Consider the following 12,728-nt stretch of genomic DNA (forward strand, 5'->3'; position numbering starts at 1 on the left):
ATCAAGCCCAGATCTTGCAATGAATAAAAGATCACAAGAAGTAATCGAACAAATTGGAGATGTCATCATTCTCTGTTGAGAAGCATTTTGGAAATAGAAGATTGCCAGATTTCAGTGCTTGAGTTTGCTTTTAAGAAATGATTTGCTTTTCATGAAGTTGGAGATGATGATTGTTTTTTTTTGTTTTATGTTTGCTTATTTTTCTCCACAATCACTGATGTAGCATCAACTACTGAGCTGGCAAGCATTACTGAATACTAGAATTTGTAATGGTAGTCTTTGCTGTTTCCATCCTGAACTAGGTCAGAAAAAAACACTGATCTGGAATCCTACTTAAGTGATTTATTTTGCATCTCAGGATTGATGGTGGTTTGTCAGATTAGTTCATAAACTAGCTCTAAATTGTCTTGTCTTGTCTTTCTAACTGTATAATATAAATGTTTAATACTTATATGATAAAGGGGCAGCATAAGGATAAATAAAATAGCAAATTAAAGTTGTGTAAGCCATCTGTTCTTTTTAGCATCTGATTACAAGCCAACAGCACATCAGTTGGCCATGGCTGAGTAAATCTTGGCCTTATCACAGAGAGCAGAGCTTGCATTACCTATGTCTTTGAAAAGATTCAGAGGGAAAAATCAATTTTTGTCTAATCAAGAAAGTAACAAAACCAGCTGAGTCCCAAAATGAGAATATGTAGTATTTTCCTTTAGGACATCTATTTTGTCTTAGGGTAAGCAAAACTGAAAACCAGTGTCAGCTATTGCAATTTTCTTGCAGTTGTTTGCTTTTTAGATGATTAAAAATACAGCCTCCTATGATGTTGTCACTCACAAAGAGCATTCCCTGTTAATAATTGGCTATATTCCAGCTGAAATTCATCTTTGTAGTAATTTCTTATTTCAGTTTTTTGAATAGAAATACTCTGGTACTCCACTTTGAAAAGCTTATGAAGGCTAACCACAGAGTGATAAAAGGAAAAAATACACATCAGTGTTAGCATTTCAGAAGCATCCTTTATCCTATGAAGTCTTTCATCCCATTTGTTATCAAACTGAGTCCAAAAGTCTGAGGATAAATAATGTCTATTTTTCTAGGAGTTTCAGTAAATACAGATTTCCTGAATCATATAGTTTGTTGATGTACATTTTAAAAAGTCCACAATCTTGTAGTCACAAAATATTGTCAGTTTTATAATCCCTGATTAACAAATTTATATTCTTAATATTGTTTGATATTTATTATGTTCCAAAAGATCAGCAATGCCTAAATCCTAACATGGGCCCCAGTCCAGGCACATGTGTTTGATGTATGGGGACCCTCTTATGATCATTTATTTGTTAAGGTAATATATGCTAACCATAGGTTTGAAGAGTAATACTATTGAATATATTCTGAAGACCTTTGAGAGTACTTTGAAGAGGCCAGGATGAGCAGAATCTGCTATCCAGCATGTGTTCCAAGCTTTCTTGGTACTTTCTCTTGATTTATATATTATTAATATTGCATCTTTTAATTCATCAAAGGCTTTTTCAACTGTAGGGCCCTGGGACATGCTCATATCCTACTGGTTTGATAGCTATGTGTAGGTATCTTCTTTTTTTTTTTTATTTTTTCACATTTTCAGATGCTACTTAACATGTGAGCAAGTAATGAATAAGGAGAGAAAAGAATGGAAGTAATGAGGTCTTGGGTATGGAGCAAAAAAAGGCAGCTCTCATGACTTTGGGATGAGTTTGTACAACTGCTATTGACTCATCAGGTGAGAAACAGCAAAACCTATAACTTTTCTTTTGTAGAGTCAGTGGATTCTTGCCAATGTGTCTTCTGTGACATAGAGACCATATTTTTACCATTGACCTCCAATAGTCAGATTAAGACTGTAGTATTGCAGCTTCATTATATGATCCATGCACAACTTGCTTAGGATTTAGAAAGTACTTTATTACCCTAGCTAGAAGCTGAATATATAATATACATTCAAATTCTTATTTGTTTGAAAAAAGTGTGATATATACTAATATAGAAGAAGTGAATAAAAGTATTTGCAGTTCCAGAATTCCAGAAACTAAGAATCAAGAATCTGTTTAGTGCCAAACAGAAAAAAGATATTTAATGAAGCAGTGAGAAGGACTGACCTTACACTCATTGGTAATGGACATCTTCTGCTTAATTAGCTTGTCCTTGGGCTGAGCTTTCTGTCACATAAAAGACTGGCTGGTTCTCTTACTCAGGCCTATTCCCTGGACTCTGTAAGGTTGGCAGGGTCATGGCAGGACTCAGCCATAGCTCAAAGATACACAAAAGCATAAGGTGCTTTCCCTTACAGTTTTTAAGGTGCTGAGGTCAGCACGTGGTATACAGTGAGAGATTATGACTACAGCAAAAAAGTCATAACCTAAAAAAGTGCATGAGTAACTGAACCCTCAGTGCTCTGGTTAATAGAAGCCAGTTGAAACTTTCAACTCCCATATTTGTGCAGTATCTATCTGATGAGTCTAGGAGTTCCTCTTCTGGTGTGGATCAGCACATCGTTTACACCTATATAATGTCTCTAACAATGCCGGAACCAGATGCTGGTGAGGTGGTGCTGGAATTATTCTATAACAAGATAGAGGAGTATCTGCCCACTGCAGAGGCCTCTCCAGGGTTTCTAATTCGGATGGTTAGCATGTTGTCTTTCTCAGTATTCCCCTAGTTCCCATTCTGGGCTCTGCAGGGGCTGAGGGTAAATCAGGCTGTCAGTGTGCTCTCATCCACCTCCAGTTTTAACAGAAGGATTTAGACTGGCAGATGAATCTCCATTTCATCCCACTAAATACAATGCAGATAATGATGCTATATTGGTGTTAACAGAGCACAGCAGGATCACCACCAGTGGGATTGAAGGCAGATGACAGATAATGGGAGAGTCCAAGATGCTTAAAAAAACCCATCAACAAGGAAGGTTCAAGGAAGAGAGTGGATTGAGCAGCTTGATTCCACCCCTAGGCCTGACTGAAATTTCTTTTTACAGATTGCTGGATAATTTACTGTTCTGTTTTGCTTTTTGTATGTGATGGCCTTCATGGGTGAGATAAATCATGAACGTTCTTCTCCTGTATGGCTTGTTTTTCATCTGCAGACTTGATAAAGTCTGAGCTTAGGGCTTGGATAGTTGCCTTCAACTCTGAACCATTTTGAAATCCAGTTCCCTTTGCTGAGAGACAGGTTGTATCAACAGTGGTTACACCTGGGCAAAGGTCAGGGAGTTCTACCATTTCAGAAAAACAAGACCATTTAGAAACTAGTAAAGTTTCTCTAATAAAGTTTGCATCTATCTAAGTAACCCAAATTCATAAACTGCAAAAGAAAGTAGAACTCCACTGTAATCAAATAAGACTTTGGCTATTTCTCTGGCTTCTTCCCTAACGAAACATATACATTAAAAGGTCATTAAAATTAGTTATTTTCTTACTTTCTAAAGGAGTTTGCAGTTAGATTTCCTGTCATATTGCAAAAAAGAAAAAAAAACCCAAACAAACAACACAGCAAACCCAAAGAAGCATGTAAAAAAAAAAAAAAAAAAATTCAAATAGATGCTGCACATCAATTTGTTCATGTAAGAATATATTTGTTTTCAAAAGACTCATGGTTCTTAATTGATTAGAAGTATTCATAAAACCCTTCCCAAAGCAATTAATTGGGCTAATAATCTATACTTGGACAGCCTTATTAAAACATGCTAATTGCAAAAACTGTAGTGAGAGCTCGCTCATTACAAGAGTATGAGATAGCAAATTAAGCTGAATGAATTAATCTTGGCACTCTTTGTTCCTCTATGAACATGTAAGTAAACAAAGCTCAGACTGAGCAGGGAACCTGTCTGATTTAAGCAAGTGTATTAGCTATTTGTGAGACATCACAGGGAAAACATTAACAATAAATCACATTTGTGCTACTGAGGTGTGTGGAACCAAATCTGACTGAGGTATGGATTTTTGCCCAGATGAAAAGTTCCTTTTATGCATAGGATTTCAACTACAAAAGATAAAATTGGACTTTTCTAGAAATTATTAATTTGCTATTCTCCAGTAAACAGTAGGCTTCATGAAACAAAGGAAAACATACAGAGTGCAAACAATTTCATCTTGTAGCCATAGTCAAATCTCAGTTTCATGAATTCATCTGAAAATTAATTCAGTTGGAAAAATCTCTGTTAAACTTGTATGAAAAGGAGTCAGTGAAGGAAAAACAAGCAAGCTGCAGAACATAAACAACACCATTCTTGGGAAATATTTTTGTCTGTACACATGGAAATGTTTAGGCATCACAGATAAGATAGCTGCTTTACATTCAGTGTCCAGATTCTTCCATATTACACTCAGGCAAGTCTAGATGTTTAAGTTAAATAATTTTGCTTTTTTTGCTTAGTAAAACATAATAAAAAAAAATATTCTTTTTACCAGCTTAATTGGAAACACTTTGTAAATCTGGGTTGTAATACAAAAACACTGGGAATGTGCAGGTCCAGTTTTAGACAGAGGCTTTTTGCTACTAATTTATCTCTGCTTCTTACTTACATTTCTCTGCACTCCTCAGCTTCCAGCTCTGAAATCAGATCTGCTAGGAAGGAATGAAGAAGGAGTAGAGAGAGAGACCACACTTTGATCCACTGCCTCCTGAAACATCACAGCTACCTGAAATCCTTTCAATTTCTGTGAATTATTTAAATTTTTTTTTTTTAAAGTATTTTGATGTGGAAATGTTGCTGTAGTGTCTCATGGAAAAGGCATCCCAAGGCCCAGTGCTGTATTCTGCAGCCAGTATGTCACACCCGTGATGTTCTGTGACTAAGCACTCCAGCCATGGAGCAGCTCAGCTGCTCGTTTGATGCAAATGACATTAAGAGATCTGGTCCAGGAACCTGGATTCAAATATGTAAAAATATGGAAAATATATATATGCTATTTTTCCCCTATAAAACCCCATAATACTACTACCTTGAGAAATTTCATGGTGAAAGATGATGTTCCTTCCCTGTTGTGCTTGGCTGGTTTTTACTGCTATGCAGCAGACTGCTTGTAGAAGGGTTGGGGAATTTTTTCCTCTTGGTTTGCTGCCAAAGATTTTCCTACCTAAGCAAAGCTGACACTTGGTATGTTCAGGATGTTGCAGTATGTTGTATGTCAAACATTTGACTTTGTTTTCTCACTGGAAGGCTTGCAACAGAAGTTTGGGATTTTGCTTGTTTCTGATTCATACACAATTTTTAATTATATATTTTGCTTTCTTTATGCTACCTTTGTATTTTCTGAATTAAGTTAATTGCTGGAACTTCTCTCATGTTTGAAGAAACTGGTAATGGTTATTCAATCAGGGAAATAAGAATAGGTCATGATGTTCAATACTTCCCCGTCACTGAATAACAAGCTTCTGAGAATTGAAATAAGAGATTTTGTCACAAAACAGAGGTGATTAGTTTGACTTACTGCGAATAATTCTGGATCGAATTAAGAATTTATTAATTCTTAATTAATAAATTAATTAAGAATAATCTTTGCAGAAAGATGAAACAGTGCTCTCTTCATCAACTTTCTCCTTCATTATATTCAAAGATGGGACCTTAGCATCCAGAATAGTTAGAATTGTAGTCTATCTGTCACATTTCATTAAATTCTGATATGAGTGGTGAATGGGTGGAAGGTAGATCACTTTGTTCAAGGCAGATTCATCACATTTTACAGGGAATTTGCTTGGAAGAAAAACCATTTATATGGAACCATTTCATATCACCTCTCCTTTGAAGCTCGTTCTTGTCTCTTCATGGCCACAAAAGAAAGGAAATACCTGCTTGCTCATTCTTCTCACACCTACAAGGCAAGAAAATCCTGGTTTAGTCATTGCACTCCTCTGTAGTTGCACAGGAATGTGTGGTAGAGCCATTCACTTAAATGGCTGTTTTACTGCTGCTTTTCCTCTGGGACCAAAGAACCACAGAAAATATTAGAAACAGATTGAAAGTCAGAGGCTTCCTAGACCTACTAACAAAGAGCAGCACAATGAAAACTGGAGACCTTGAATGATAATAAAATAACTGAGTTGGTAAAAACTCAACTGATGGAGCTCTCATGTGGAACATATTGTGTCTACAATGTTACAGGTCATTTCCTTTGCCTTTCTCTACAAACATGTTTTTCAAATTGGTTTCAAGTTGGTCCAGCTGCACAGTATATTGAAAGCATATTCATATGACAGATAACTAGCAGCTGTGTTGGAAAATTGACAAAGCCAAGGGTAATTGTTGCTTTGGAGGATGAACTTGTGCTTCCAGGCAAAACATCTTCCTCGGTATTTTGCTCCTCTACGAGTTTTTCATTGCAAAGGCTGGGCCAGTAACACTAAAAGGTCCCTTTCTTTCCAGCTACAGCTCTAGCAAATGTAGCCAGGCCATATAAGAAACAGATATCCTGATGAACCCACTGGTCAAAGCACTGAATGACAGAGAAAAGGTGTTCTTAATCTCTCTGCAATTGTTCTCTCTGTTAAAGAAGGTACTGTCATTTGTTAATGCTGGCTCTGATTTATTCCTACCCATAGAAGTATTTCTGTATTGAAGATTTGGTGACAGTGTTTGTAGCAATACACACACTCCTGATGGAAGTCTGTGTTCCAGAGGTGATCTAATCCATTTAGTCATGTCCTATGTCTTTCTCCTCTCTCTTCAGTTCAGACTTCGTTTTAACTTTTTTCTCTCCCCCCAAATACAGTTTGGTTAAAATACAGGAAAGCTACACTTTTCGTGACTAAAAAAAAAATACCGTTTTTCTATTTTTTTTGTTTCTTGTCTAAAACATGGCACACCTATCCTGAGGAGAGGAAAAAAACACAGTCCATTGAACTGGCAACATAACATTCATATTTTGTATTTAAATCTATCAAGACATGTACTGCTTAAAGTTTATTGCTGTTTTGATCCTACAAGTTCCACACAATTCACATTGTATTCTGTCAAATACCGTACAGCTTCCTTAGTAAGAGAGAATAAACACAGATGTACTTTGATCTACTTCACTGCTTCAAAGTTTCAAATGCACTCTGAGAGCTTTCCATGGGATTTCAAAAAACAATTATTGAGAAGAGTAATTATGAAAGCAGTAATTTTCTCACTGATGTTATTTTTCTATAATTGAGAGTTATGCAGTAAGAGCATTGTGTTTCTCTCTATTTTTCCCCCACAGTGTAATCTACAAGGAATTTTGATTTATACCATTTTTCTTTTATAATTCACTCTGCCCTGAGGAACTGCAGTCAGGCAGAAGGCTAAGAGACTGCAAGAATGGAAGCTTATATATGGGAGCATATATAAGCAACCTGACAAACACAAAGTATTAAAAACCCCCATAAAAATCTGCAATTTAAATAGGCTTGTACCAGGAGTTCTTAAGCTTGTGGCTGGGCCACATGGCTAGAGAAGGATTGCCTTGTTTATATATGTTTATGTCCACTAAGAAATTGTGCTGACCTTCATTCCCTTCATAATTTTCTAGCATTACAGAAGTGGTAATTTTCCAATTACTTGCATGGAAAAAGGGTTTAAATGTATGTTATTTCTTTTAAAGGAAGGAAAGCGTCTGCTTCCTAAGGACCCCCTTTTGAGAAGTGCTGGCTGAGGCCACACTCCAATACAGTCACAAGGATGCAAGTGCATGGGGCTCTTTGCAGATCATTACTGGGGGCTATGTAATGTTACAAGTTGATTTTTTTTTAAGTTGCATTAATACTATTTCAGATACTTAATATTTTTTTTCCATTTGTAAGAATTCACATATTAAAAAAAATAGCTGTTTAAGGGTTATGACCTTTTGGGGAAAAAAGCAATCATTTGATTATAAAGTAGCCCATTTCTCACAAAAGAGAAAATTTTGTTTGTTTAAAAAGAAAAATTGAAGTTCTCTAAATAACAGAAGTGAAACCTTGATACCTTTCACTCACTTTTTAAATCTTTTCTCCTCTGAAGTTTTGTTCTAATATCATTCAGATGTAAACTCTCTCAGATTGGTTTTTTTAACTCTTGTATGGATCCTGAAGGGAGTAATTTCTCATTTGTTTGCCAGCTAGACCAATTTTTTAAGGTTGGAGGAGAGAAGGGAGCTGTATTTTACATGTAGGGTCAAATAACTCATAGGTTTTCTAACATAAACCCATGTTTCCTTGCAAATCTGCAAGGTTTGAAGAATTTTTATGTTTTTTTCAGGTCCTTAGTATCAAGGTTACCAAAGGTCTTACAAGCTCTGTAGGGAAAATGATGAACCTTGTAAAATACATGTGTTCACAATACAAATGGTTCGTCGTAAATATAAGTCACCCATGCCTGTACATGACTGTACAAATTAACAGCATAAAGCAGAGGCTCTCCTGCCATCTTTGAACTGTACATCCTGATATCAGCATTTGTAAGCTGTTTGATGGGAGAGACAGCAAGTTCTGAAAGAGTCAAAGATAGTTCAAGAGCATCAATCTTAAATGATTTCATGTGAAACAACACCTATTAGAGGAATATCATCCCAAGGGACAAGAAGTAAAAAACATTGTGCTGAATTTGTACTGAAGCTCTGCCAAGGCCTTTTCTAATTTTTTCAAGCTTATCACAGGCTGTATTTGTCTGCTATAAATTAATGTTGTCAGTATCATGAACTGCAACCTTAGCACAAGGCCAACACTGTTTGTAGTGAACGGCAGGGGTTTTGCCTGCTGTTTTGAACTGCAACAAGTACTGAGGAAGCTGATGTCTAAAAAGTGAATTATTCCATCAGTTCACCCTCTGCCTCAGAAGGAGTCTCTAAACCCACAGAAAGTTTCTGACAAGTTAGCTAGTCCATTGCTTTGTCCCAAAGCTGGATAGTCTGTGTCATTCCTGATAGCTGTCCAAACTACCTGCTCTTAAAATTTTCCAGTTCTACAGATGCCAAAATTTTTTCCTCATAGGTGTTGAAAAAAAAAGAAATGGTGACATTTGGTAAAAGCCGTTTATGAATGGATAAAATTTGCTGAACTTTGAAACATGGAAGTCAGGTCTGGTTTCTTGCCTAATGAACCAAGAAGAAAATGGCAAAGGAGTGTAACTGCAAGTTCAGGCTTCCAATACACTATTTGACCTTCCTCCTCTAAGGGGTTTTATCACTAGGCCAAACCTGTCTGTGCTGCACATTTCTTCCCTACCTGTTTTTTAGTGCTTGTCAGATGGACTGCCATAGTTTGGGAAAAACCTTTGGTTTATCTTAAGTCTTTATCACCTTAAATCTTCATCACCTTAAATCTTCAACAAAACTCAGTCTTGCCCCCAGGTGAGACTGAGTCTTAAAAAGCAGCTAGATGTTAAAACAAGACTGAAATGATCTTGGCTATCCCAGCCTAGCGCTCTCTCACTATGAATTCTGAAGTGGGATTTATGGAGGATGCAATGCTAGTGTTGGGTAAGCTTGTGTAGAAAACTAACATCCCAGTCTCTGCTACAGCTGGCTTTCAGCCCCAGAGACCCTGCCAGAGCAATCTCAACACCTATCAGTGCTCCTTCTTTTGGGTTTGGGCTTGGTGAGGGGCACCAGTGTGGCACACAGCGTAGGACAGCCAGGCAGGGCTGCGGAGATGGAGACAGGCTGGGCTGGGACAGGACTGGAGGACAGTGTCCATCAGTGCCCCTGGGGCTGGGATGGACGACCCAGACTGGGCTGCAATGGGGTGCTGGGCCAAGGCAGGGCAGGGAGGCTCCAGGTGCTGCTCATTAGGCTTGTTCAGGCACAGAATTGCCCTCAGGAGCTTGGGGTGGCTCCCCAAGGAGCTTGATTGCAGACCATGTGTGCTCTGGTGCAGTGCCCTGTCAGGAGCTGGGTGAGAAGGGCAGCATCCAGAGCCCCTCTTCTGATTCAGGGCACCTCTTTTTGGGCTAGAGTCTTTGTGAGCCCTGTGCTGGATGGAAAACAATCTCTTCATGCTGGTGAAATGCCTTCCCCTTCAGCTGGGAGTTCATGCCAGCCAGGAGGACCAACGTCACAGCCTCGCTGGCCACTGGGTGCCTGACAGCAAGAGGATGGTGCTGTTTTCTGGGGTAAGCTGATGGTTTAGTGAGCTTTAACGTGATAGAATTACAACAAGCTCCCTACCCTTTGTGGCAGCTGATAAATGAAATGAGCAGACAATCTTACTTCATGTCCTGGTGAAAGACAAACACCTTTTGCAGCTCATCCCTGTGAGCTGCACTCCACGCAGGGAACGTGAGCCCTGCCAGCAGGGAAGTTATGCTGTGGCTGGGCTTGTCCATGCATCTGTAAGAATTTATGTCTCAGGGATTACGCTTGTTGGGCCAGGAAAGCAAGTACGTGGCCAAATCCTGATCTCAGTTGCACGTGCACAGCTCCCAGGGCAGCAGGGCTGCACCCCAGCTCAGCACTTGGCCTCAGGAGGCCTTGCATGATTGCAAATAATGTGCATGGGCACGCTGGAGAGCGAGAGAACAACTGTTCCCTGTTTCGCTCTGCACTGCAGCATCTGTTTTGCTTCATCATTTTTTAAAAGAAAGCCACAAATATTTTTCACTGGGGAGCTGATAAATAACAGTGTTTACATTTTTTGAAAAGTTTTAGTGGGGATAAAAGTAATTCTTCTAGTGTATAAAGTCCTTATGTTTGGATTTGAGCATTAATTCACAGATTGTCTCTTATTATGTTGTTCCTAGCTTAGTAAATCCTATGGGGTATTCTCCCTCAGGAAATCACATGGGGTGATGTCTTACTTTGATTTATTTGTATGTCTAACTTTGCACAGAATTGTCTTTCACAGCAGCATTTTGTCATGGAGATTTGTATTTCTTGGAAAATTTGGCAAACTGGGGAGTGTTCAATAATTTATCAATGAAACTTTAAATGAAATTTGTTGAGACTTTGTGGATACACATGATACTGGGTTGATGAGTGTGATGTAGTAAACTAAGTAGCTATTTTAAGGGGATTTGGTCAAAAGATTCTATTTCTTCATTCTTAAATAGCTTTCTGAGAGGAAATGTGTTCTAGCAAATGGAAGACTACATGTATAAACAGAAGCAGGGCTAGACTGAAGCCTAGTTTCAGTACTTCTCTAATACATAGTTGTCTCCCTTGTGTGCATAACAATTAATTTGGAGATTAGACACAATGAGGAGGTCGACAACAAAGCAGGGGAAACAGAGTACGTGTGAAATGGAATAGAACAGAGAAGTTTGAGCTTTCTGCTCTGGTGGGGCTCTCTCCCTATCAACTCTATACAACTCTGTGCTCTCACTTGGAAAAGCAGAACAGGAAAACCCTGCTTCATCTGGAAGTGTGTAGCATAAGCACAGGAAGGTGGTCACCTCTTCTCCTGGACAGAGAAAGTGGTCTGCAATGCTTACCTGTTTGACAGAAGTGTCTGCTTGTTTGGCTGGAATGAGGACTGCTGGATTTTTACCTTGGTTTAGGGTTGCATGCTGATGGTGAGCTCTGCAGTAGTGTTTGGAGTGAGCTGTTGTGTGTCTAAAGTTTTAAGCAATTTTTTGAAATGATAGGTTTAGGATTGGACCTTTCCAGGTTTACTGAAATAATGTGATTAAGTCAAAGACAAGATTCTAATAATGTTAGAGAATATGAAGACAGGGGGCCATGTTTAGGAAACAAAACAAAAAGGGTTATACCTAAATAAAGAGTATTTGAAGTGGAGAAGAAAAACAGACCATGAGATCTGTGGTTTTTCTAAATGAGAAAACAATAGTAATAAATACACCCCCTACATACAAAATCCCTGCCCCCAAACCAAACAAACATGCAAAAATCAACAGAACACGCACAAACACACACCCATCCCACCATTTCATTGACAGTTTCTCAGTATTGCTGTTCTGCATTAAGCAGTTAAGGCAGCATTGTAATCGAGTTGCTGCAGAAATGTTTTCTGATTTTTTGATTGGAAAAGGATGTGATCCATATGATGATTGGTCTAAATGTGGTCCCTGCTGTGAAAAATTGTAGAATTTCTCAGTTCTAGCTAATCCTTGTTGTATGAACTTGAAAACGAAAAGCATTTTAAATTCCATGACTGGGTAGAAGTAAGTTTTGACTACTAAGAGAAAGATGTATCATGGTTCAAATATTGTTGAAGTGCCTGGATGACTTTGTGCAGACTTGACTTTATTGCAATATTGATTTTTCTCTTATAACATACATCTCTCTGTCAATATTTTTGACTGAATTTATTAAAATTCTTTCACAGTAATTTTTCTCCAATAATTTCTTCACTATATTTGAATTATATATTTTCCATTGTTGAGCAGCACAATGTAAGTACTAGGTACTGAAGTGCATATTACTACTTTAAAAACTCTGTTTGGGTGACAAGAATTAATTACAATTATAAATCGTTACATCAGTCTCCTATTCTATACTGGGAGCTTCAGTGAAATGCTGGCACTGGACAGTTAGCTGGTGCTATGTGTTCAGTTTTGGATAGTCCAAAAAAGATTTGATATTTCCTTTCCTGAAATTAAAAAAAAAAGTCACCTTCTGCACTGTCAGAAAATAACAGTAGTTCTTAAGGGCTAATTACAGGTCTTTATTGTGGGGTCGTAGTTGTTTCATGAATTCTGCTTCAATCAGGGAAAAATACTCTTAAGTGCCAATAAAAGTTTTTATGCTGCTATAATTTCCTTCTTCCTCAGCTTCCTCCTCTCAATTTATGACTTT

Source organism: Manacus vitellinus, unplaced genomic scaffold (assembly GCF_001715985.3).
Source record: "Manacus vitellinus isolate BGI_N305 unplaced genomic scaffold, ASM171598v3 scaffold_29_pilon, whole genome shotgun sequence".
NCBI classification, from domain to species: Eukaryota; Metazoa; Chordata; class Aves; order Passeriformes; family Pipridae; genus Manacus; species Manacus vitellinus.